The sequence below is a fragment of the Typopeltis vanoorti genome, chromosome 13, assembly GCF_054136105.1.
Source record: "Typopeltis vanoorti isolate ZY-2024b chromosome 13, IOZ_Tvanoo_1.0, whole genome shotgun sequence".
Lineage (NCBI taxonomy): Eukaryota > Metazoa > Arthropoda > Arachnida > Uropygi > Thelyphonidae > Typopeltis > Typopeltis vanoorti.
Window position 1 is genome coordinate 107,864,526 of NC_143561.1, and position 21,513 is coordinate 107,886,038.

Here is a 21,513-nt window from a genome sequence, read left to right on the forward strand (position 1 = left end):
AACTTCTTGTGTGTTAAACTATTTCTACAATTTTCGTCGATGGAGAGCATTCTAGGCATCTACAACAACGGGAATTGTCACTTTAAAACGATCACCGTAAGTGTCACGCACAAACCTGGAGGGAGGGAGGGAGGGTGGGGAGAATAGTCACCCTTTGACAAGTACGAACTACCAAAGCAACAAAAACTCCCAACTCCACACGCCAGCCAGTACTCAGCCATTGTAATTACACAGTTTTCCGAAAATACCTTAAAAACGGAAGCATCGCTTCCGATTCAGACGAACAGGTCGTCACGTTGGTGTGCACGCCCCTGCGTTGGGCCGTTGCATGTGGCGAACCTGCTTAGACTACGAAACAAGCAGCGATAAGGAGGGGTGCAGTAGGTGAATTAGACCTCGAGAGCCTAAACTACTACCGGGCAACAACAAAAAAAAAACAAATCTGGATATTCTGGTCTGCAACTTGGGGATGTTTTTAGGGGGAAAAAGCAAAACATTTATTTTATCTCATAACATTCTGTTACGTTGTTTTAGCAAACAAGCCACAGTCGCCTCTGAGCAGCATAAAGAGTATCGCTCAGGAACATTTATTGTCCTGCTCAGGTAACTCAGGCTGATGATAATGGGTGGAGTCGATTGGCGTAACAACCTGAGAGACATTCCTCTCCCCCCCCCCTCTGACAACAGCAACGGTGTAGCCAGGATGTGTCATGAATTATAGCGCGACTGTGGTCCATCGTTTTGCATCCTCAGTAAATAATTTCCAGTCAATACACACATTGACAGTTGTTGGTTTTTTTAATGTCCGATGTGGTTTGCCTTGATTGAAATTTATGTTCAAAAGGGTAGATTTTATTGCACGTTTTCTTGTTAGAAAACCTGTTTGGAGCTTTTGTATTCCTTAAAAGTAAGTACTTCCTTTTTTTATGAACGTTTTCTAAAAAAAATGTTTACACTTAACTTTTTTTCCCCCACGTGTAAAGACCTTCCCTCCCCCCAAATAGAACTTATATCATGATTAACACATTCTCCAACACATGGATTATTCGCGCTACATGAAAATGGACTTCGTAATAATTATTCCCTGTCCGCCCTTTCTAAAAAAAATCTGCTATGGGGGGGGGGGAAATATTGACTAGTGCAGCACCCCAGGATGGGAAAGAATTTGATTGATTATTATACGAAAACTCCTCCCACTATTCATATGTAGCAGAATAAAAGTACGAGACTTCTTCTAGTGTAAAATTTTCTTAAATAAAAAATAAAAATTTCATAATCTAAAATTAGTTTCCAGTTATTCAAAACATGCTTCAGTTATAATAATGGAAAGGGAAAAAAAATTTTTTTTTAGAAAATAATGCCTTAATTAGTCCAGAAGATGGCGCTATAGAAAGTCATTTTTAGCATTAGCATTTAATTTTAAAATTAAGCATCCCATCTGGTGAAATATATAGTTTTTTGGATGTGTCATGCATATATACTATGTGCGTGTATAATTTTTTTTTTAAAAAAAGTGAAATATTATTTCATTTGCAGGATTTCTTTTAATCATATTACTTGACACCAGTACTTTTTTTTAGATAAAATGTAATGAACTTTAAAAAAAAAAAATTTCTAGTAATCCAAATGCACATCGCCGAAAATTTGCTAATAGTAACAGGAGGCATTGTAATCCTTTTATGCATTTTTTATATGAGAACGTTTGGAAGAAAAAGAAATAAATTAAGCATTTTGTTCTTTCAAAGGACACATCTGACAACGGCAGTAGTAAGACAATTGCTTTTTTTTTTTTTTGAATCGCAGAATTTCCTACATTTAGTTCTTCAGTGCTTTGTAGATTTAATTATTTTAAAAAGTAGATTTAGTAATGGTGGTCTACACGCAACGAATTTTAAAAGTGTAAAATCGCGTCCTTTTAACGTTAAATAAGTTTGAGGTTTTGCGATATTAAATAGTGGTCTTAACTATATGTATAAATGCGGTCTTGCTTACAAATTTGTTTTATCGGAGACTTAAAGTTGTAAACCTATATATGTATGTAAAAAGTTTTTTACCTTGGGTTTATTATACGTTAAAGATACCAAGAAATTTTATACTTGGTTTTAATCCTTTTCCCCAGTAAGCAAAACAAAGTTTTGCGCGTGAAATTTCTTTCATCCAGAGATTTTATTAAAAAGGTCAAGCACCTTTTGTCTACTTGTATAGGAGATATATATGACTTCTACATTACTTCAACCTTTATCTCTCCCGGGTCTGGCTTCCACTGAAGAGGCCTCAATAAAGGTCGAAACCGGGTCTGGGTAGTGGCCCTTCCGATTATGCATTGCATTATACACGCCTGAAAGGGGGTCTGCTTTGTATTATGGGATACATACTAAGGCAAGTGATATGAAGTCATTAGCCTCTACATTCAAGAGCTCAGACGTGAATATATTTCACGCGCAAAACTGTTTTGCTTGCTTAGGAAAATGATTAAAACCGAACATAAAATTTCTTGGTATCATTAACATTAATATGTGTGCGTGTGAAGAATTGAATGACTAGAACCGAGATTTAACTAAAAAGGTTTTAATATGAAAACACGACTAGTTTCGGCCTGTAACAGCCTTCATCAGGTGACATTATAAAAGAAAGAAAAAAAGAAAACACTAAATACTGAAAAGGCTATGAACATAGAGTCTCTACACATAATTAGCATGAAAACGTTGTAGTTGTATTTAAAGCTGTTCTTTCGTTTGTTGCATTGTTGGGAGAGTGCGTGCTTGCAGCATCACGTGAACGCCAATACATGATTAGAGCTGAATGACTATCTGGGAGGTTGTAGCTCAAATTATTATTTAGATGAACAGGATTAAAGATGATTTCTCTAGATTCCACGATTTTTCTCTCTAGTTCATCATTGCATCGGAGGATGTTAGTAGATTTTTCCCAGCAGACTTTGTGACTTTGGTTTTCATCATTAGGGTTAGCCGAGAAAAGGATATGACTTGATAATGCACTGGCTCGCTGTCTTTTGTAAGTAATGTCCCTCATGTGTTCTTTCATACTCATTTCGACAGATTTGTCTGTCTGCCCAAAATAAGGAATATCACAATCACACAATATTTTATATACACCAGGGTATTTGAGTGGATGATTACAATGTTTTGGGTGCCTTATTAAGAAACGGATCTTTGGAAGTGGAGTGAACAAGGTTCTGATATTGTATTTTCTTATATATATATATATATATATATATATATATATAATGACGTGAGTTTTAACTATTAGGTAATCTGGAACCTCCCCTTTTGGGGGACCAAACAGGGAACTTTCTCAGGCCTCCAGTAAGCAGGATGACGGTCTCAGAGACTATAGTGTTAAAAGGAAAAAATACATGCAAATTCTAATTTTTTTCCTAATCTTCATGCTAAGAATAAGATAAGTCGATATTTTAAGGATACTTGTGACATAAAGATTGAATAATATAAGCACGTAAACACAAGAAAGGTATTTAATTAGCCAAACATTTCGGTCTGAAAATTGCAGACCATCTTCAGTGGCACTACAAGAAATGTTTTAAAAAATACAAGGTGGAATACTAACAATAGATCATTTAAAAATAGAACAAGCCGCGTGATGTTATATCACTAAGTATTAAAGGGGATATTTTTAAGCAGAGACAATTGAAATAAAGATATTAATTAATAATGTTAAATAACATAAAAATAATATGAATTAATGAGTTATCCTGATTAGACTTTCCCAGATTTTTGATACAGATATATAGTTCATTCCGATTCAGATTAGGACGATGGAGTAAGGCCTCGACGCTTTCTCTGAATAAACGTTCAAATTTATAGCGGGATCTATGTAAGAGGCGAGTTTTTGACCAAAGGATGTTGTGGTTAGTTTCAATCCCGTGCTGATCCAATCCAGATTTTTCAGGTTTGTTGTGATGAATGGAGGATTGATGTTCTTGGATTCTTTTTTTCAAGAGAGCGTCCAGTTTGTCTAAAACTCGCCTCTTACATAGATCCCGATATAAATTTGAACGTTTATTCAAAGAAAGCATAGAGTCCTTACTCCATCGTCCTAATCTGAATCGGAATGACTGTATATCTGTATCAAAAATTTGGGAAAGTCTAATCAGGATAACTCATTAATTCATATTAATTTTGTTATTTAATATTATTAATTAATCTTTATTTCAGTCATGTCTCTGCCTTTTAATACTTAGTGATATAACATCACGCGGCTTGTTCAATTTTTAAATGATCTATGTTAGTATTCCACCTTGTATTTTTTAAAACTGTTCTTGTAGTGCCACTGATGATGGTCTGCTATTTCTAGACCGAAATATTTGGCTAATTAAATATCTTTTTTGTAGGCTTCTTATATAACAATTGTGTGCTGTGATTTTGCTTTAATATAGTAAGTTCTGAAGTTGGTTCATAAACATGGTTCAAAGAAGGAAATTCCCAACTTAAATATTTCACAAGAAGAATACTGGATGACATTTAAAAAAAAAAAAAAATTCGAGGCCTTATCTATGTGCAGATCGACTAATGTATATCAGTGAAAGATGCAAAAATGCATTTAAAAGAATTCATGGTGCCAAGTATTAGTACAATACAGACTTAATAGTATGATTATAGATATTTTGGGAGTTCATGTCCCTCATCATCGGCCTTTATAGTATAAAAGAGTGCTGGGGGTCAGCAAGTAGTAAGAGTGGAAGAGTTCAAAAGGTAGAGTATGATAGTAGGAGGTTATAAAGAGGCCTCAGTCGACCAATTTAGCTATATAACCGTGAGGTTGTGGTTAAAAGGTCTTTAGACATCTCTCATTACACCAGTCTAAAACAATGCTAAAAATGAAAACTGAACATAAATTATTCAAAATAAACAAAATAGACGAAATGTTCACGAAGGTCATAATGTAATAACCAATGATTAGAGAACCAAACGAACACAAAAATGGGGGAAGAACATGGCCCGAGTGGTACAGCTCTCAAGGAGCTGATAAACCGCCTCGAGTTGGCCTTCGCAGCTCGGGTTTAATCAGGTCAACCCCCTCCTATTTGTGAACTATAAACCAAAGAATTGTTTTATAAAAACAGACAAAGTTTAATTTGCCCCTGTGTCATGAAACAGATAATAGTTGGTTTGAATCATTTATTGAAGAACCTTCCATTGCCTAGCAGGTATCTCTCCTGTGCCAAGAACCTGGCAAAGTAAAAATAAAACCCACTGAGAACTCTCGCTTATACTCTTCCCGTATCTGGGATTTTTTTCTCACTTTCCAGATACGGTACACTTCAGCACATTTACTAGGAAATTAAGAATTTCTGCGTTTTTCTAACAGGTGAAGGGAACTCTGCAAAGGTCAGCATTGGGATGCCTAGTACATTAGTCTTCGCCAGATATGCTGAGCGGAGGGACAATAGTAGAAGAAATGTCCCACCGTATCAACATTCTGGCAAACATCACAGAAACGGATTGCACGGTCTGGGCCTGTATCGCGACTTTACCCACTTCACCGGAAGATGCCCATAGGCTATCCTCCAGGACAAGTCCCGGTGAAATGGTTGTCCCCAACTATTTTTGATATTGTTGATTAATACCTCCGTATTTGCGCATAAAAACTCCAGATGCGGAGTATCATAGTTACTTTTTTGTTAATATGATTGGAGAAAATGTAAGTAGTTATTTATTTATTTATTTATTTTTTTTTTGGTTCGGTGGGTTAAGCAAAAATGCTTTTCATATTCCCCGTTATCTGTAAAGAAAATGTATGGATAGATTAATATAGATCTATAAGCTCTGATCATGGCAGGAGGGTAACAGCAATAGCCGATCCTTAGTTAAAACTTCATTGGCTACACCATTGCCATCCATTATCTTCCCAGGGCACCCATTTTAGTCGCCTCGTACGACATGCATGGGCTACAGTGAGGCTATTCTTATCCCGGCCACCACACGGGGTGTAAGTAGTTAAATTTGGGGGAAGGGGTAGACTGAGTCCTCGACTCTTTATCCCTTCTTCTGATTGAACAAAATGTATGGATGGGGTATCATTTAGCTATAAGCTCTGGTCATAGCTGGTGACGGCAATAGCCAAGCCTCAGTTAAAACTTCATTGGCTACAGCATTCCCATCCATTACCCTGGTCTCTGGATCTCGATCGGAATTAAGATAACTTTTTTTTTGGGGGTGGGGATGGACTGAGTCCTTGACTCTTTATCCCTTCATCTGATTGAAGAAAATGTGTGTGAATGGGGTGTTATTGAGAGGGCTGGGAAACTGTAATAGCCGAGCCTCAGTTAAAACTTCATGGCCTACGGCCCTACAGCATTGCCATCAGTTACCCTGGATCATCTTATATACTCCTAAGTAGATAAACAGCCTTATCACGTATTATTTAATATTGTCGAAATATATAGTCGTACATATGGTGTACGACTTTTTATATAGAAAATAATGAAACTTCGTTTTAAAACCCAAAGAACATATTACAGTGGAAGATCGTATTTTATAACTAAATATAAAAAATAGACTTAAAGTTTCAAAAACTTATCAAAAGAGATTATCGGAATAAACCTATGGATTGGATCCGCCATAGTTTACGCTACTTAAATTATACCAGCTCTACCACGAGCCAGGCAGCTGTTTCGAACAGTTGTTCTCATCAGAGGCCAGGCAGAAACCTAAAGAGAGCAAAACCCTCTGTTTATCATTGAAAGCATAAGTCTGAAAGTTTAGGCACCTTCCGAGAATTCACTTATGGCGAATTTAACTTTCTGACACAAGATTACTACGCTATTGAGTTTTTGCTAAGTTCCTGTCTGATCTCCGATAAGAACCAAGTGTTCGAAATGGTTGTCGGGCCAATAAAATGTAATTTAAGCATTAATAAAAGACGGACATCTTGGGTAAAGTTTGTGTTATCCAAGGCAAAACTACAATACCGAAGGTTATATTATCATAAGCTGTATTAAATTTCTAAACTAAGTTTCTTTATATTTTTAACTATAAAATATGGATGGATCCATAATATTCTTCATCATAATATCTTATTTATGCAAAATTGAAGCCTTCGCTATACTTTATTAATAGAAGAAACATGATTTTGAAAACCAGATAAGATTTCTAGTCTAGGTATGGCAAGTTTGTTAGTCACGTGTCGGAGGAGGAGCAGGACCGTGAGATGCGGTGATAAATACTCTTGGAGGGTAATGGATGACAATGCTGTAGCCAATGAAGTTCTAACCGAGGCTCGGCTATTGCTGTTACCCTCCTGCCATGATCAGGGCTTTAACAGCTGAATAACGCCTTATCCCTACACTGTCCTCTACAGATAACGGGGAAGATGAAAAGCATTCTTGCTTCGCCCCTTTAAGCCAGTCCTTATAAGGACTATTCACGTGTCCATAGACATGAGACACTAAAAGTTAATTTTCCAAGAGGATTTCTGATTTACGAAGTCAGTTTTAACAGCAGTCCACCTCCCCAATTCCACATCACAACTTTATATACGAAAATCAAGTAAGTTTAGTTATGAACAGCCATCAAAAGAAAATGGATATACAGTATATTGGTGACGTCACAGTGTAGCCAAGTGCTATGTTTTGCTGTCATAATGTTTTAATGATTACTGTCTTCATCATTGAGAGTGCGTTTTTTTTTTTTTTTTTTTTTTTTTTTTTAAATCTAATGATAAAAATGACATCACTATTACCGTTTCGCGAAAATGGGGCATCATCAGGATTGTGCATTTCAAGTAATGCAAAAAAGATGTATTGAAACACATCACGAACACTCGTTAACCAACTGTTATGATCCTAGATCATAACATATGCAAAATGTTAAGATACGAACCAAGATAAACCAAAGAGAATATATTCTTCTAGAAAGGTTATTTGTCACTTTTTCCACATGTTACACACACGAAGAGACAAGCAATATGTTTAGCATGAGGACTTCTTATTAAAAAGATTTAAACAGAAGCTGTGGGGCATATTGAAACCCGACACCTCACTAATCATAGCAGCCAGCTAGCAAATTCTTCCTTTGTGTCGATCTGTTAGGCTGTTGAACCACAATACTGAGAATTCCTACTTTATCTCTAAGCCTCTAGGGGACGCCTTAAAAAACAGACACGTTATGTATTACTCCGATTATTAGGAACAGTGACAGGCCAACAGAAAGACATGCTTAATTAAAATGGCAGCGATTGAACTTGTAACAACTCATGTACGCGTACCATTGTGAAGTTATCGCCATTGTTGACATGATGGTTGTAAGGTCGTACAAATAAAGAAAAATATCATTAAAAGTGAGATAGTTTTAGTTTCTTGAAAATAAGTTTTAATGTTGTTTTCTTTCTTTAAGATGCAACACCACTTGAATTTTCTTTTAGACAGAATATAAATAATGTAAGTATACTCAGTACAGATATTGTTTCCCCGTGTGGTGGCAACCCCCCCCCCCCTCACCGGTTTCTTCCGGAATTTTGCTATCGGTGAGGTGGTGGGGGTTGCCCTGGGAGAGCATTTTGAGTCTCGGGGGGAGGGTGTTCTCCGGCGTAGCCCTTGAGGGCCCTCGTCAGTGGACGCTTTTCCCTGGAATATGAGCGGTTCTGCTTGGTGGGGGGGGCGTCACTGAGTGGAGCCAATGCTGATTTGGACGAACTTTAGGCCACTATGAAGTGGTCTAAGGGTCGTTCTAATTTTTAGAGAGGGTGTACTTACATCTCTCAGCCCCAATGTAGCTCATGCATGTCGTACGAGGCGACTAAAATGGTTGTCCTGGGAGGGTAATGGATGGCAATGCTGTAGCCAATAAAGTTCTAACTGCGGCTCGGCTATTGCTGTTACCCTCCTGCCATGATCAGAGCTTTATTTATATACAGATATTTTTCACGAAAGACTAACCTTTAACCACCACATCAAGGACTCGTGTGCAAAGGCATCAAAAGCCATCGCCCAGCTCTATTCACTAATTAACAGAAACAGTACATTACACACCAGAATTCGCGCGGTTAGCCTAGTGGCCTTGCGCTTCGCAATCATATGCCTGCTAAAGGAGTATCCTGGGTTCGATTCCCGTCGCCGACGTGGGGAGTTTAAGGATCTTCCTCAGCCATAGCCAAATTAGCCGGTCTTGGGCAGCAGGGTTTTCCCCCCCGTTTATCTGGGGGTTTTCATGCCGCAAGAAGGCAAACCGGTCCCGTGAACACACACGGATCTACAGCCAGAAAAATACTTAACCACCCATGATGGGGCTCAACTCGCCCCAATAGGGACGAGAGAGAAAATGGAGGAAACTCCATATGAATAAATAACACACCAGAATCAAACTGCTCCTCTACAAACTGATGATGGAGCCATACCACCGATACTAATATCCTCAAACTGCAGCGAGTGCAAAACAAGTGCCAGCGTATGATTCTGAACGCTCCATGGTTTGTCAGAGATATTCGACTTCATCGGGACACCGACATCCCCTATATATATATATATATATATATATATATATATATATATATACACTCCTTCCTTCAATCTCTTGCAGCAAACGTCTACACATCCCAATCTACTGGTGCAACAAGCTGCTGACTATGCTGAAACGGATCTGTATAAACACAAAAGACCTAAAGCCATCCTGATTTCAAGAAATAATCCATAATCCCCTTGCCCTCTCAGGAGGGCGAGCATATTGCTCATAAACTTTCTTCTTCACTGTATCCATTCAGAAAGCGGGAAATATGAAAAGCATCTTGCTTCACTCTTGTAGTCAGTAAAGTTGAAGTACAGATATTTTACGTGTAATTCTTCAGAGATATTGAAATAGCCTCATTTGCGGCTAGTAGAAAGATCGTATTATTATAATTTAACACTTTTATAAAATAATTGTAGAGCGATTGTTCACTTGCAGCATTTTCCTGTTAATTTAAATATAACAGTTAACATGTTACTTATTTATTATATTTTAAATGCTAACTACAAGAAGGAAAAAAAGGATTTGAAACAAAGTGTAAATTTCCATTGTTACGTAAATATTCAACTGTTAGCCTGTAACTTCTTGCATATGTTAATACGTGAATTAAAGTGATTATTTAATGGAAATAACGTGCTGATAATCTCTATTAAAAATGTTTTTGTGAACAAGAATAACATGCACAAGAAAACCACAGGTTTCCACAAAATGAATTTATTCTTTTTTTTTTTGTCTTACGTGGAATAAATTTTAAAAAGATTAAGAAGGCTATAATTATCTCCGGATGCGGTAGATAAGCAGTATAATGAGCTCTTCGTACAGTATACCTAACATTAAGTAATACTTCATGGATTCTGTTTTTAATTGTAATAAATAAACTTGTCATTACTATAATTAATTGTAATTTTTTTTTAATTATCAGATGTAGAGAGATACTTAACTAGCTTTCAGGGAGTTATTTAGTGCTATTTTATGTCTTGTTGGAACGTCTTCCCACGTAAGTAGTGGAGACGGACTAGAACATTAAGTGCAGTTTTTTCCCCCAACACGAAACGTAGTATTATAATAAAAAATAAATAAAAAAGACGTTGTATTCGTTAATGTGATTAGGTTACTGGATGTGTCTTATCCTTGTAACGGTCCTTGTTTCTTTATCCTATTCAATATTCCTTTATGATGTTGCATGGCAGGCGTTTCTTTATGCATCTATTTAAACGAAGACGATTTTTTTTTTTTTAAGACACGAAGGAGAGAGATATCCATTGAAATATAGTCGCATCTGCACCTCCTAACATTTCACGCCGTCCAGGATTTTTTATGCGCGAAAAAGACCAAGATTATCTGTCCTTTACCGAATTAAGAAAAATATTAAGATTAATTGTTTTTTTTTTTTAATGAATAGATTTATGAAAGCTAGTAGGTAGATAACTGTTCAAATAATATCAACCTATCTAACAGGAATATATTTTCTGGGCAACTCTAAGGATCCCTTTCATGAGTCGAAGAAAGTTCTTAGAATAAGGAGGTAATACTTATAATTGGTTGGAATTACAGTCAAAACAATTAAATATATGATATGAGTCGCGAGAATATTTCAATTCTCGCCATTATTAGTATCTTGCGCGACAAACAATGAATATGTTTGTCTTATTGAATAGCGTGCGCCTCGAGACTAAACAAGTTCATTGTTGAAATGTACTCAATTAAAAAAATATATATATTTTATGAAAATTTCTAATACTATTGTCGTAGTGAATTTTAATATTTTCTGAACACAGCGTAGCCATTCTGTACTGCATTCATTATTATTACTATCATGCGACTTCTTTCCAATATTTACGAAGTAAACAACACTTGTGGGCATTAATAGTGTACGAGGAGACTAATAATGTCTTGAACCAACCAATAACAGGAAGTTTGTCATCCACCGGAAATCTATTTTTGCAGGCCTAATGATAACACCGTGCTTAAAATCCGCTATCTGTTGAGAGAGATTCGATGTATGTATTATCTCACTGAGCCAATCTAGTAGTCTGTCGACGGTCCCAGGATCTGATGATCGGAATTAACTTTCGAATATGGTAAAATTCTTTTTAACCTTACGTCTGCTACGTCATTTCGATGTTGCAATGACATCCCAAGGGTTACTTCTACCTGTCGATAACACCGTATATTATAGAGCAAGATAATTAAAAAGATTATGGGGAGATATGAGCGCGTTGCCTTGAATGTTAAGAACTGGGAGCAATTAAGGGAAAAATAGTTAACCTACACCTGTTAGTTCATTGTATTCTTATCTGCCTCATTTCTTTCCTCACACCCCTGGATAGATTAACTTATGCCGTAATAACCTATTTTCTTGTTTCTGCAGCGGTCTACTTCCATACAAATGTCCCTCCAACCTGGTGTGATTGTGAGTTGTCCATTAATACGGTCTGATTGCCCAAACTAGGTGCCCCTTTAACTTGTCCTTTGAGAAGCAAAAGGTAGGGAGAACGCACTGGGTCAAAAGAAGCCAGGTCAGAAACATATATTGTAGGGAGACCCACTGAATCTGTTCTGGTCACAGTTATTGCAATTCACTGGTCGCTAGGCGATCGTCATTTTACACTCTAAGAAATTTGCCAAGTGGTGATGTTAAGATGTGTATTCGAAAAGTAATATAATTTCCATACAGATACTACACTAGAAAGGCCTCAAGGATTTCCATATTATAGGTAGGAATTAATTTTATAAAATGGTGTATTTTAAATTCGTCTATTTAAAATCTGTAGTTTTGTTTTATTCATTATTTAAGCATAAAAGAATTTTGTCTTAATGAAATCAAGTTTTTTATATAATTAAAAATTGAATATTTTTTTTCTTACCATGGGAAAACTATTGGTACAATTTTTTTCCTATAATATGTTTCACTCACAATATTAGAAGTTTATATCATATTAAAAAAATTAGAAACATGTTTAAATAAAATAAAAGTTCCACTTTTATTTGTATCGTATTGCGATCTTTTCATAAACATTAATTAAAATCTGTAAAAATAAATGAATAGTGTATTAGTAATGTTATTAAAAGGAAAAATAAAATTCTATGGAAAATATTACGATGCCTATGTACTTTCTGCATTCTTCTTTGACTGGTTCGCCAGCATTTCCTAATTCACAGCTTGTTTTGAACATAACGCAAGTGGCGAAGATCCCTCCCATACATCACAATTATCCTGACAGCTTTTATTTCACTTATTAAATTTAGATGATCTAGATCAATATTGAAACACACAGATGGTTTCTTCTCAGGCTGGAAAAAATTACGTCACCAGTCTCCATAGCAACGTATACCGAGTAATGATAGATAACAATTGGACAATTTGTTGACTAGTTTAATAGCATGTTTAATGTGCGATACTCATGAAATATTTATAACTTTTATAATTTTCATTTGTTTAACAGAGAATTTTTGGTTTTAAAATGAGAATATTTTTACTATCGAAAGCATTAAAAGATTCGTGCATTTGACTATTTTTAAAACACGCTATTTTCAGTTCGTTCTTATTCATTTGACAATATTGTTTGCAAATGTCTGTTGGCACGCAACCAAGCTTACTACAGCATGCAGATCGTGTGCTTGCGCGGACTTGTAATAATGCGCCATTGCAAGTAATGATGAATTCATTTAAAAAAAAGTTCATTTTCGTCTTTTGGTTATTCGTATTAAAGTAATTGGTTGTGCAAATCTTGTGATGGCTGCGCTGTCAGCAATGATAAAGAAAGAATCTTCATTCGCAGACCAAACTTTTTGACGGTTCAACCTTTCGCATTTTCTGTGTACATTTCAGTTAGCGATTTTACTGTGGTTATTACAGCGAGATACAATCAATCTCTCTGTGTGTAATCACTGCATTGCTTTGCGAATAACGGATTGGTCTTTGGCTAGTAGGGCGTAGGTTGGTATTAGGCGTATTGGAGGGTGGGTGGATGTTGACTGCGAGATCCATGACGCTAACCAGTCAAAATGAAAGCTAATTTCAAATCTGCTCTTTAAATACATTTGCTGTCATTAGGCCTAAATTCCGTGAAGACATTACCAAATGATTCTCTTTTCTTCTGCTTATATTATATCCCCAGTAGACTTCGAAAAGTAATAATTTTAGGTGGGTCCATTTCTGTGAAATAACGTAAATGTAGGATCTTAGATTTATTGAGAAATATGGTGGAGATTGCTTTTACCAACGTGTCCTTTGGCTATCGGCCTATTTTCATGCATTGCACTATATTATAGAATTATTTAACTGGGTAAGAAAATTACTTTAGAAAGTAGCTAAATAAAAAGGAATTTAAATTACTTTTCTATATTTTTGAGGCAAACTTAAAGAAATATTTGGTATTTACAACAATTTTCGAATTTCATTAATCTTCTTTGATTATTACTTTATTTCTAAAGGACACCTTTAACATTTTTAAAATGCATTGTATATTAAGTTTCTTTATAATCTCAAAACATCGACCAGTGCAGTCTCTTGTTCTCTTAAGAGACGGTTGCCTGTGAATAGTCTGACCCTTTAAATTTTCCTAACCGAGAAAAAAAATGAGCAACTTTCTTCGCTCTTAAATATTTCGTGAAAACCAGTATATATAAATAGTGGACTATAACACTTTTCGAGTGTTATACCTTTCAAGGATATTTGTTTTTTTAAAAGGTCTGATCATCAGAAAATATTCAGTTTGTGCACATTTTATATTTTCTTATGAAATGAACTAAATCAACTTAATAGTCAAAGCATTTTTAAGATCTTATTTAAAAACGTGCAGTACTGAAATGAACTCAAGTCATGAAGGTCGGCAGACTATATCATTGCGCAAGTTTTTAAGGGAGCATAAATTATAAAAATCATTATTTCCGATTTAGGTACATTAAAATATTCTATACTGGTTTAAGCTTTATTGCTACAAGCTCCAGTGAATACACACAAACTTTCCTGCTCCTCCCTCTTGTTTATAAAACAGGAGGGTGTAGTCAAGAGTACGCATACCTAATATCTCTAACATTCCAGCTGCTTTCAACTCGGTGATTGGATGTCATGGTCAACTAGATACATGTTATGCATTTTGGCAATCGAAATTCAACTCAGATGGCCACGCCTCAGTACACACCGCTTCTACCTGTGAGGTTTAGTGGGATATTCAACTGAAAGTTGTTGAAAAAGTTCTAAATTACTTTCTTTTTTTTTTTTTTTTTTTTGGTGGGGTGGGGCTTGACAAAGTCAACCCCCACCTCCTGCGTATAATTATTTGCATTGATATATTGGAACATCATGAAAATACAACCGAGAATGTGGATAAAACAAAATGAATAAAACAGTTAGCGTAGCGAAGATTTACTAATAATTTACAAAAATGTATTCACACTCATATATATAACTGAAAGCCCTTCCAATAAATTTTCCGTTTTAAAGCAATTATCACACAACCAAATATATATTTAATTTAATAAAGCAATTCTTATAGTTCTTATAAGAACTGGGTCCTTGACTCTTTATCCCGTCATCTGAATGAAGAAAATCTGTGTGGATGGAGTGTTACTGAGATAAAAAGCCCCAGTCATGGCTGGGTAAAGGCAATAGCAGAGCCTCAGTTAAAACTTCATTGGTTACAGCATTGCCATTTGTTACCCTGGAAGTCCTAAAAAGAACTTATTATCATAGCCGTTAAAGTAAAGCAATTATTCTGATTAGTAAGTAAAGGGTAAAATCTCAAAAAATCGGACGATCTCTAGGCCACTCCATAGTGGGCGAAAGATCGTCCATGTCTCAGCGTTGGTTCCACTCATTGACGGCCGCCCCGTCCAAGCACCCCGTTTAAGCAGAACCGCTCAGCGTTGGTTCCACTCAGTGTCGGCCGCCCCGTTCAAGCACCCCAACGGGCTCCCCGACTCCTGAGCAGAACCGCTCAAATTCCGAGGAAAATAATTCACCGACAAGAACCCCTCAGCGGGCCCTGCCGGAGAACACCTTCCCCGGAGACTCAAGGTGCTCCCTTAAGGCAAAAACCCTAAGGGAGCGAACTCAAAAACTCACACCCAGGATAACAGCAACAGCCGAACCTCAGTTTACTTCCTCGGTTCAGCATTGCTATTTGTTACCCTGGAAGTCCTAAAAAGAACTTATTATCATAGCCGTTAAAGTAAAGCAATTATTCTATCAACACACAACCAAATATATTTGGTATGCTTCGATGCCAAAACAATCTTCTGTTCATTATATTAAAAGCTTATAGTAGAAAAATAGAGGTGTGGGATAGGGTATTTTAAAATTGCGTAAGCAATGAGAGAGATTGGTGTTCCAACGCTAATTATTTCAATATTATTTCGTTCTTTACTTATTTCTGTACTTTAATCATTAAATATAGTGTAGCCAATTATTAAAAAATCGTACCAATTCCGTACACTAAACACTTGTAAAATGTTTATTTTTAATATATGTTTTCAAAAAAAGAATTATTTAACTAAAATAATTTTGGCACAGTAAAATGTTGCATTAAATATCAAATGTATTAATATAATTCATAAATTTTAATATTAATACGTTATTCTTAATAATAGGAAACCACAAATGAAACACTTGGCGCATACTATTCAGTGTTCTGCACATCTGTCGTCTACAAATCTGTTCTCATACGCGTCGAGTATTTATGTAGTATTGCTTCGCAAGCAGTAAATAGTGCATTATCGAACTGACAAGTTCAGCTTCCGAAATCTACACTTGTGGATTTGGCACAGATAAAACTTAGCGGCATGGTTCGTGAAGTAAGTGGCTATGTTTTCTAAATGCAGACTCTTGGTAGCAGAGATAGCGAGATCGGGTTCTGCTATGCTTGTGTTAATGTACAAGCGTTTGTACAGCGCCTTCTGGTGCTTAGCACTAGAAGCAATCAGACGGTTATCTAGTATTCAAGCTGTGAAAACGATGAATATCTTGTATCAGGTACCAGCACTGAAGAAACAGGTTGGTATAATCGTCCGTACTTGATATCTTCTAACACCAATCTCCGATTCTCAGAGAAAATCTACCGCATACCTAGGTAGTTATACTGTAGACAAATATTCAAGGGTTATGCTCATTTTGAATTTTATTCGCTGTGATTAATTTCTCTTGTTAGCAAAGAAACACCACACAAACAGCTGACGCATGTAACAATAATTTAGATATAACAGAAGACAATGAACCGTTATGTAAAAATTAAAATGGTTTGCCAAAATAGATTAATACTTTAGCTAGTGAAATGTTTTTGAAAATGTTGTCTCTGCTGCAGGATTCAGTTTCTAAATATCCAGTATTATTTAAGACTAGTAAAGCAATATTTGCTTTTGAAAGGGAGCGAGGAGTTATTAAGAATACGAATTGTTAGGATGTTTGTTTTTGTTATCTTTAGCCCATATTCAAAACATTTTGGAGTCCAAAGAGCAAATATTTAGTATAAAACAATAAAGCAACAAGTTTTTATGTACTTGTTATAAAATAATAACTAGTATTTATTAGTTTAAAAGCATTTAAAGAATTTTTCCATTAATTTTCATTTCGCACACCCATTAATAGTTCACTTAAATAAAGTATATAAGAACACATTTGTAGATTGGCAAAGTCTTTGCTACTAAATGGCTCGCAAAACCTTAAGCAACGGGCCAATCGTTCGATGCTGTTGGCACACTCTCCCTCGATGAGTCTTTGGACTCCGGAGGTGTCACATATCTTTTTATTTCGAAGGAAATAAAAAGATATTTGCTTAGAAAGAGCAAGCTTGAATAAAAATTTTGAGTTGTTTGATATTTAGTTGGATCGAAAAACAGGAATTGTGTATATTTACATTCTCCAGTGAACAAACATGTCGAGTACTTTGTAGGATTGTTAACACTATTGCAATTTGGAGAATAGGAACAAAAGATGACTCTGCCCGGAATTTTCTAGCTTCCTCAGATGGGTACCACCCTCACTAACGGCTTACAAGGGTGGAAACATTACGGAGTTCATACACCTGAGAAAAGCATAACATTCTTTCAATAGCAGTTGCTTCTTCCATGTATTTCCACTTTGTGCGCGTATAGCGAAGTTGCTTTAACTTAAGCTCTTACCTGAAGTGGAGCTGCTCGTGTGTATAATGAAATATCGATAGCTGCAAACACGTAACTTTCTATCATTACAGCGGGAACACCCATAATCGTTCTGTAGAGTGTGCACATGCACTTCCTTCCAGGTGGTGGCACGACAACGCACGTGGTAAGAACGGTAATTAATTGCAGACACCAAAAAGGCATAGTAGGCTCAACTGGCGCCATCTAAGAGGGGATTTTACCTGCTGCTAGTTCGCCATCAGAACGGGCCAACAGCAAATCCGTGATCTCTACCACCACACCTAAATGCTCGTGACTTTCGTGTTGTCTATCCCCCCCCCCCCTCCCAAACTCGTGCACATGTTGGGCAAATAGCGTGGCAATTAGACGTTCTATTGAGTAATTAGAGGGTCCACATGTTCGTCCCTACTTCGCACTCCGAAGTTTTTAATTCTGATTTTATTGTATTTTGGGCGTATTTGAAAAGATGTATCCAAGTTTTTCTTTCGTAACACTTTGGCATTTACGATTCTATCTTTTTTTTTTTTTTTTTCCCCTCCCAAAGCCACACACATAAACTTAACATGCGTATCGCTGCTCCGAACAAAATCGAAAGAACTTGGGCTATTAATCATTACTTCGAACCTTTCTGGTTCTTATGCTAAAAGAAAAACAGAGGGGGGGGGTAAGATGGAAATCACCATTTTTAAGACAGACAACATACATGCACTAAACAATCAGTTTTTTTCTTTCTTGTTTTCGTTTTGTTTTAGATTCATCGGATGTTGAAGATACGACGTCGATGGAGAAGCAAAAAAATTTGAAAGCTTTGATTGATGTCGTCGGCTGACTTGAGCCGTTCGGTCAAAGCTCCCTTTTTTTAATGTTTTGTTCGTTCGGCTCGAGTTAGAAAACGATTTCTGGCTGCTACAAAGATAACTTCTTAAACGTTTGTTATCTACGTTCCATTGGTTTATTACAATTTTTTTTTCCCGTTTATGATTGATCTCTCTTAGGTAGTCGGTTATTTATTTCAGCTTTACATGTTGAAGATTTTTTTTTTTTTAAATCGACATCAAAGATGAACTGGACATATTCATTAATTGAGACCCCCCCCCTCTGTATCATAGCGTCACAGAGCCCTAATCCCCTCATTTACTATCAATCCCTAGGTTATATCGCTAGTTTAAAATAGTCTTACTTTCTAAATAAAGTTGTTTCCATTTTTATAACTTAAATAATTACGATACGTCATGTATCAGTTTTCTACGTAGAAAATTCTATTTAATTGTTTTAAATATAAATATTAAAATAATATTTTAATATAATTTTATTTATAAAATTTATTTATAATTTAATATAATATATTAAAATATAAATACGGTTGGGAACTGTAAATCACACAACTTCCGGTGCAGAGTGGAACTGAAAAGGATATCGTCTGCTAAAAGACTCCTCCATGTTGAAATACACTGACCAATCAGTATCATTCAATTAGCGTCCTCGTGTACGAGACGTAATGTTTTCACTTTTACAATGGGAATAGTTCTTACTGAATTATATTTTAGGTGTATTTATGCTAATGACAAATCACAAAAAGGAGTTTAATTTTTTTTTTTTTTACTCAAACCGGTATTTTAATTAAATATATTAATATAAATATTGTTTTAATGAATTCATATAATTTATTATATTTCTATTTCATTTAATGGTGATTTAGAACGAAGGATGAATGATACGAGATATTTCAAAACGATAGTCATCTCGTTGTTTTCAGTTATTATATCAAAGCCCAATTATCTCCTTTGTTATCGAAGTAATCTGAACTGTCCACAGTAATCGAATTCAACTCCTTAGTTGGCAATGAACTTAAAGATTGATCGAAACACCTCCGGCATTGACCTCATCTGGGAATGGGTCAACATAGCGCCGAAATATGCGTGACCAAACGCATGTGTGATGATAATACTAATGAAATATACAATAATTAGCTAATGAGTGCTTATAATTAGTGCAGTATCATCTTTATCGTGTGCTGGTATCTAAACACTATTTATTATGGGGAAGAGCTACTTGGCTGTCACAGGGAGGCGGAAACTTTTTTTACGCATATTTTTTTGACTTCGATTAAATTCTAGTAAATGAGTTATGTGAAGGCTTTGTTATCTTGTTGATAATTCAAAGGGAAGCATATGGAATATCACATCTGGAGGGGGGGGGATATAAACAAATGCCATTGATTGATATTCGGTGGTCTCGATTCAGATGGAAACAGAGATTAATGTTATCTTCCTCAAATAATACCGTTAAATTAAGATTACTGGATTAAAATACTACGCTTAACATTGTTGTTCTTCGTACCATTTATGGAAATGATTTTCACCACTAGATGCGACACCACCTGATTTATTGCAGACCTAAATTAGGTTGACAAAAAAAAAAAAAAAAAAAAAAAAAAGCTTATTCTCTAGAGTAGGGTTCGCTGATGCACATAGCTCCTAAATGTAACACAAATTTCATACTGCTTTCGCAGGTGAGTGTCATTACAAATAATAATAATAATACAGAAAAGGCTACCTTTTGTTAACACGTAAACACAATCGGATCACATCCTGATCCTTTCATGGTCCAAATATTGTTGAAATGTTGATAAACTAAATGCTCAGAAACGCCCTGTACAGTTATGATCTGTTTTATACTAGAGTAGGAGTTATAAAGCGATCACTGTGCTGGAAACCACTGCTACTGCTTCCCGTGCACTTCCTATACATTTTTAAGGTATTCTCGTGTACGATTGGTTGTTCAAACCTACAGTACGTTAGCATACGTTGCATGAGAATGGAAGTTGATATGAAACCTGTAGATTGTGCTATCTCTGAGTTTAAAGTTGAACAATAAGGTGATTTAGTACACGTGTTTTAGCGGATTTGCAATAGAGTGGGGAGAAGTATCGATGCTAATTCTGATGAAGCAACTATGGAAATATTTGAAGAAACGCAAGAAGGCTGACTGGTTTTCCCTTTCAGTCGTTTCCGACCGTAGGTGACTTTGTAGTTGCCCACGAAGTATTCCTGGTGAGATTTTTACAGGGTAGTTCGCTACTGCTTCCCCCTCCCCCCAATTTTATCCAGGCTGAGGACCGGCATATGGCTGGGACATATTCATGCCCCCCGTGTCTTCACGAGGACCGATTTGCCTGTTCTGGTGAACGAAAAAACCCTACCTCCGTATGAGACTAGCTAACTCACCTTTCGTCAAAAGAGACCATCTAAAGGTTCCTCACGTCACTGAAGGGAATCGAACCCGGGTCTTACCGACGAAAGGGCTTCGTCTGTACTGACTGAGCTACGGAGAAGCAGAACCGTAATTAAACATTTGTGTGAAAGAGATGGGGAATAAATTGGTGTCAGATGGGGAGCTCTTCAGAGACAAATTATTAGAACCTACTGAAGAAATTGAATTTCAGAATTTAGGCCTGTTGAAGTTGAGATTCTGAAATCAATAAAACTGTCGATTGGGTTTGCCGTCAATTGCATTAGTCAGGTCACTAATATATAGAAGGAACGGAGCCTTGTGGTATACCAGTACTACTTTTGAATATTCTAGTAATTCTGATGTTTATATTTATTCTTAGTAACACTGATATAAGTCACGACAACGTGATGATGGTTTCACATTTTCAAGAAGTTAGCCCAACATAAAATGGAAGAAGAAATGGTGGGGATTTTATTCCTGCGACATGGATTTAATAGTGTAATCGAGGGGCTGGGGGGGGGGGGGGGAAGTAGAGTTTTCGAAAGTGGATTGAAAACAATAGTTCAACCTAGAAAAGAAAACAGCACATCAACTTGTTTGGTATTTCTCGTAACTGCAAACAAATTGAGGCCAAAAACGTGTGTTCCAAGTAACTCAAAACAGCACCTAGTTCTGGTTT

General features: G+C 36.2%; 1 protein-coding gene across 6 annotated transcripts in view; it reads left to right on the forward strand.

The window, feature by feature from the left end:
- Positions 1-21,513, forward strand: part of LOC150100448 (bursicon-like) — a 57,183-nt gene that overhangs the window by 18,313 nt on the left and 17,357 nt on the right. For 5 of the 6 annotated variants that reach the window (XM_090402701.1, XM_090402700.1, XM_090402699.1 and 2 more), the window contains exon 1: positions 11,545-12,196. The exons of the other annotated variant lie outside the window; for it this stretch is intronic. The gene's annotated coding sequence lies outside the window, so the exon portion shown is untranslated. Of the gene's footprint in view, positions 1-11,544; positions 12,197-21,513 lie in introns of those variants that run through there. 6 annotated transcript variants of the gene reach the window in all.